Raw genomic sequence first — 6,737 nt, forward strand, 5'->3', positions numbered from 1 at the left:
GTATTAACAACCACGGGCGCATTGATTGTGACGTGGTTCGAAATGCATTTTCACGACGTTGTAATTCCATAAAAAATAAATAATAATAAAAGCGGTTTAAATCTAATAAAAGCACACAAGTTATAACATGTATTTAAAATCAGATATTTAGCCATTATAACAATTTAAGCGACCGTGCTAGAACCACGGGATCCGGGGGTGCCTAACACCTTCCCTCGGGTCAACAGAATTCCTTACTTAGAATTTCTGGTTCGCAGACTTCATTTGAAAAGTCGAACATTTTCCTCGAATTGGGATTCAAGATAAACCGGTGACTTGGGACACCAAAAGCCAAACCTTTCCCAAGTGATGACTCTGAATTAAATAAATAATCCCATTTCGAATATTTTCACTTAAATTGGAAAAAACTCCCTCACGCATTCAACCCTTCGGGGCGGGCACGCAAAAAGGAGGTGTGACACGAGGTGCTGTGAAATTTCGAAAGTGGGCTGAGACCTATATTATTTATGATTATGATATGAGGTGTCACAAGGTGACCTTTACTCGAAAGAATTATATTCGAAAGATGCTTATATGAAAGATATCTATTTGAAGAAAATATATTCAAAAAAGGATTTATAAGCGAAAGATTTATATTTGAAGGACTTGATTAATTGATTGCACTTGTATTTGTTATTTGTTGAGAAGCAATTTTGGTGTTCTTGTTGCCAGCTATTTATATCATTGGTTGATCATCGTTGCCATTATTATTATTTGCTTCATATTATTTTGTACGCTATAAACTGCACAGGTTTATGTGAGTGTCTGGTCCTAGCCTTGTCACTACTTCGCCGGGGTAGGCTAGACACTTACCAGCACATGGGATCGGTTGTGCTGATACTACACTTCTGTACATTTTTGTGTACAGATCCATGCATATGATCGACGGTAGCTATTCGTTGCGGTGGAGACTCAAGGTAAACCTACTATAGCATTCGCAGTCCTCAGAGTCACCTTCAATTGTACTTATTTCCATTTGTTCCCTTTGCTTCGGAACAATGATGTAATCATATTGTATAACTACTCTTAGAAAGGCTTGTGACTTGTACTACCGGTTTTGGGAATTGTATTTTGTTCAGAGTAATTTAATTTAAAGTTAGTGAATACCAATATTATTACAGTAAATGTTAGGCTTACCTAGTTTAGAAACTAGGTGCCATCACGACTTCTTTGGAGGGATTTTTGGGTCGTGACATGAAGAAATTTATGAAGTAACTATTGATTCCATGAGAAAGAAATTTAAAAAATATTTTTTTCCTATTCCCCCTATTTATGGTATTGTTGCCTTGTTAAATCATACTATGAAATTAGGTGGTCCTCAATATTGGTATCGGTCTATTTATAATGGTTTAGCACTTGCACCTGAGGAGTTGTCTACACTTTCGGACGCACAAACCTCAATTAAAATAAATGTCTCTAACTATTTATAATGCTTATCAAATTGCACTAGATAATGCTAGACTAGATATTCCAACTCTTCTTCTTCTAGTTCTCAATCATCTAAAAGAACTGCAGGAGTAAGAGCACTTACTGCTTGGAACGAGTTCAGGGGTTCTCAAGGTTGTACCACTACTGATTGTTCACAACTAAATGAGCTTGAAGTTTATTTGTCACAGGGACTTGAGGAAGTGAATCCCGACGGCTCATTTAATCTTTTGGAATGGTGGAAGGACAAAGAAAAATACTTTCTGGTCCTTTCAAGGATGGCCCGAGATATTTTAACCATTCAAGCTTCAACAGTGGCATCAGAGAACGCTTTCAGTTAAGCAAGACTACAATTCGGTGATTATATAGCGTCTATGAGGGAGAGCTTGGAAAAATCAGTACTTTTCAGAGATTGGATCCGTTCGGAATGAAGAAATTTTGGACTTGCTGAATCACAACCAGAGGTAGACGAAGCTTACGAAGAAATGCTAGTTGAACTTGCGGAGGAAGCAGCTTCGCCCGGAAGCGGTGATGAACAAGCTTCTTTTCCGCCACCACCAACGGAAATTCCTCCGAACCTTGATGGATTTATGAAATTTGTAAGAGATACCATGTAAAATTAATATGTAACTTGTATTTTGGCACATCTTGATTAGTTTCTTTTTCTTCTCAATGGTGGTATTAGCACCTTGTTGTGCTCATTCCATTGGGGGAGGAAGACTAAGAAAGATATTGTCATGTTTTATTAATGTCATAATAATAAAAAATTATAATGCATTCCTTTGAATATCTCTTTACAATATTTTGTGTTTTAAATTTGAATTAAAACCTTTAAGTCGCAATTATAAAATATAATTTATAAGAAATTGTCTTAGATAAAAAATTTAAACAAATAAATAGCCCTATATATATATATATATATATATATATATATATATATATATATATATATATATATATAGATAGATAGATAGATAGATAGATAGATAGATCTCTAGATATATTATAGATATAGATATAGTATATATAATATATATAAGCTATATAATTTACAAGAACTTGCCTTAGATAAAAAAATTTAAAAGAAAATAGTCAAGGCCCACTTAGGCTCGTTTAGGACCGACCCACATAGCCCGGGACCATTAGTACACGGTCCCGGTCTGGGTTACACCCAAAAGCCCATGAAGCCCAGGTCCGTTTAAGCCCGACCCACAAAACCGGGCTCGTTTAAGTCCGGCCCGTTTAGGCCCGACCCATGAAGCCCGTTTGGAACCGGGCCCGAACCGTTTGCCACCCTTACGTCTGGTAAAGGATGATGTACAATGCGTATTTGCTAATTTTATCTTACGTGACAGTTGCGTTGCAATATTTAGTGGTGGATTGATGAATTTCCCATAATTTTTTTTTTGCGCGTAATACTTTTTTTAACGCATAATATAATGATAGTTTATGTATTTTTTGTTATTGTTGTTGTTGTTGTTGTTGTTCCCCACTAGTGAAATTTCACTGGGTTGTTGTTATTGTTGTTGTACGTATTTTTTGACTTTGCTGAATGCAATAGAGCCTTAGTTCAATGATTATTAACGCAATTAACTTAGTTGGATTTGATTTAGGATCAATATGAATAAAGATAGAAACCTTGCTAATTTTTCTTTTAGTTACAAACGATAGTCCTAAATTTTGTTTTAAATTACTTTTTTCTGAAAAAAGGAAATTTTTGAAAGAATGTCTAACCTATAAGAGTTCTATTAATGTTGTATGAAGCCTTTGTCCGCCGTGCTGGAATAGCTCAGTTGGTTAGAGCGTGTGGCTGTTAACCACAAGGTCGGAGGTTCAAGCCCTCCTTCTAGCGTCCAAATTTTCTTTTTACCACAAATTTTGCCTCTTTTGTTTAATCTAATAGTAAAAGCACATATGGTACGTCCTATTCACGCTTTAACTTTTCATAATTACTAGTATTAGTACCCACGCGGATGCGCGGACATTAATCATGTCAAATATTTAAGTTATTTGGATTGTATGTAAATAATCTTAAAATTTGCACTTTCTCATTAAATATAGATAATCATTTGATATTAACTAAAAAAAATTAACCATTTCTTCTATTTGTCTTTTTTATACCATTCTTGTCGGTGTCATTGGATCCTAAAAATAGTCAGGAAGCAAAATAATAACTCATATTTATGGCAAAACAATCAAAGGTTGAGATAATGAATGACTCTTTGGATAAGACTTAACTCTTTTACTACTACTTGAACTCTTATTTGATGTGTTTATATCTCTTAAAAAATATTTCTTTCTTAAAATTTCAGTTTATAAAGCATTATTTTTCAATAATAATTATTTTTATAATAATGTAATTGAAAATATTATTCTTAATTCAAAACTCATTTTAGTTGGCTATCTAAAAATATAAAAAATTCTTTAGCTAGTGAATTTTTTTACTCCATTTTGATATTTGACACTAACCATGTTAAATATTTGAGTTATTTGAATTATATGTAAATAACCTTAACATTTAAATATTCTAAATAATTATAGATAATCGCCAGATATTAATTAAGAAACACTACATGAAAAAAGACTAACATTTTCTCAATTCTCATAGTGATAATTTATTTTTTGCACTATTCTCATAGGTGTCATTGGAACCTAAATTAGCCACAAAGTGAAATAATAGCTCATATTTATGGCAGAGCACAAATGTGGACATGATATAAACGATTCTTTGATTACAATGTGACTCTTATACTACTACTTGAACTCTTATTTGGTATGATTTTATCTTTCCAAAAATATTTCTATTTTGAAATTTCAATTTCTAAAACTTTATATATATTATAATAATGATTATCTTTATAATAATGCAAGTGAAGATATTATCCTTAATTTAAAATTTACTTTAATCGGCTATCTAAAAATTTAAATGATTCTGCTATCTAAAAATATAAATAATACGACTTGAACTCTTATTTGGTATGATTTTATCTTTCCAAAAATATTTCTATTTTGAAATTTCAATTTCTAAAACTTTATATATATTATAATAATGATTATCTTTATAATAATGCAAGTGAAGATATTATCCTTAATTTAAAATTTACTTTAATGCAAGTGAAGAAATTGGCCTTAAATTATTCACTTTAATCGGCTATCTAAAAATATAAATAATTTTTTGGCCGGATTTATTTCAGTATGACTCAACTTTAAGTTTATCGATATCTCTAGCCCCGGAATTTGAATTTTTAATACCCTATATATACAAAAAAAAAATTCTTTGATCATTAAATGTTAAATTAATTGATTATTATTATAAAACATTGCATATATTGTCTTAAAAGTGTCAAGTAGTTTATTTTTCGACATCATACTTGGCTTAACCTCAATGCAAACTACTCAAATTGCATTCCAATTCAAATTCGAAAATCATATCAGTTTGTTAGATTTTTTAAAAACGACACATAATGTAAATTAAAAAAAATATTTTTAAGATATCCTTATCTTATAATCTATGTATTTGAGTTGAAAAAAATATATTTAAAATCGATGAGATTAACTTTCAAATTTTTTATACTCAACAAAAATGAAACATAAGAAGAAATTTGTTGTCATCTTTTATTTCTGGTTTTTAGATCTTTCTAACATTTTTTTCAATATTTATTTTTTTATCTTATTTTTTATGTCGTAATTTCTTTTGTTACAAAAAATTAATTTATTTCACTATAAAGGGATAAGTTTTAATAAAAATTGTCTACATATGAACTTTAATTATATTTTTAGTCTTTTCTTGAAACTATTTCATATTTTTCTTTTGGCTTTATCTAATCAACCTAAATAGGTGTTCATCCGACCACTTAAATTAAAAAATTGAATAGCATGTAATTTATATATAATCCATATATAATATATGTATAATCATGTGTTGTCGGTATATTATCTATTTATATTAGCTATAAAAAGTAAACAATAAATATGGTCGGATATTATGTAAACATTCCATAAGATTTCAATTTTTTGAGTTTATCCATGATATAAATTCTATTATAATAATTTGAAAACTCTCTACTAATGTTCAAAAATATCTTATCTTTTTATTATCTTTGAATTAAAAAAATTAAAGAGTTTTTTCGAAATAATTTGTTTACATTTAAAAAAAAAATATTTCACGTCACATCAATTTTTTTCTTATATATACTCTTTGTTACACTTAAAAGTCGCTATAGAAACTATCAATTTGAAACTAGTTTCTCTCTTATTCAGTTTGAAAAAAAAACTTTTCACATAATCTAATGATTCAAAACTAATACTCTTCAACGAAAAAAATATTATACCCTTGCAATATTGGCTTGACTGCAGCTAAACGAAGGAGTTTTAGCTTATAGCCTTCAATTTCTTGAATGTGCTAAATTGAAATTAATGATAGCAATTGTATAGTCAAAGTTTTGTTATTTGTTTGATGTCAATTTATGCAAATTGACTCTTCAAACAAATATTATTCAAGAAGAAAAAAGAAATATTTTTTTTAATACTGACTGATTTTGTGATGTTTCTTTCTCTAGCATGTATGTTTACTTTATTATATATGTAAGTAAACTTTTATTGTTTTGTAAACTCTTTTTTATTATTTAGATAAACATAGACGTGTACCCTATATATTACATTTATTTTAAAATAATTTCGATTTATTCAAATCTAGTTACAATATTTCAAAGAAATATACTTATATGATTTTAAATGTGAAAGAGTTTTATAGTTATATGGAGTAATTGTTTTTTTGCTAGAGGCGAAGTAGTATTTAAATAATTAGAAAAAATAACAAAAGTTCCTAACATGATTGGATATGATCATTAACCGAATTAAGTATGATAACATGATAAAAAAAGATAAATTTTATTTTTAATTTAAATTCAAATTTTAAAACTTTATCTATAAATTCAAAATTATCTTTTAATTCAAATTTCGTATATATATATATATATATATTTGTATTTAACTAAAATAGTCAAATATAGAATAAAGTTACCATATACTATTGACATTTATTAGTTTGCCACTTGGCTTAACCATAATGTCAATTATATATGGTAACTTTCTTGCTTTAATATATATAATATAGATAGATAAATCCTCTATTCTATTACCTTTTTTCTCTCTCTCTCTTTTGGTTTTAAGTGAATGTTTTAAAAATTGAATTTTCAGTTACTCTATGTGTAAACTTTCTTGAGCTCAATATATTTGAACTAAGGGTAAATTTATATTATTTTTATACAAAT

The 6,737-nt window shown here is 28.9% G+C and overlaps 1 non-coding gene across 1 annotated transcript; it reads left to right on the forward strand.

Annotated features, from left to right (window-relative positions):
• The first annotated feature begins 3,242 nt into the window (after positions 1-3,242).
• On the forward strand, positions 3,243-3,316 carry TRNAN-GUU (transfer RNA asparagine (anticodon GUU)). Its single transcript has one exon. It is a non-coding gene; the product is annotated as a tRNA-Asn (tRNA).
• The last annotated feature ends 3,421 nt before the right edge of the window (positions 3,317-6,737 follow it).

The sequence above is a fragment of the Nicotiana tabacum genome, chromosome 1 (assembly GCF_000715075.1).
Source record: "Nicotiana tabacum cultivar K326 chromosome 1, ASM71507v2, whole genome shotgun sequence".
Taxonomy (NCBI): domain Eukaryota; kingdom Viridiplantae; phylum Streptophyta; class Magnoliopsida; order Solanales; family Solanaceae; genus Nicotiana; species Nicotiana tabacum.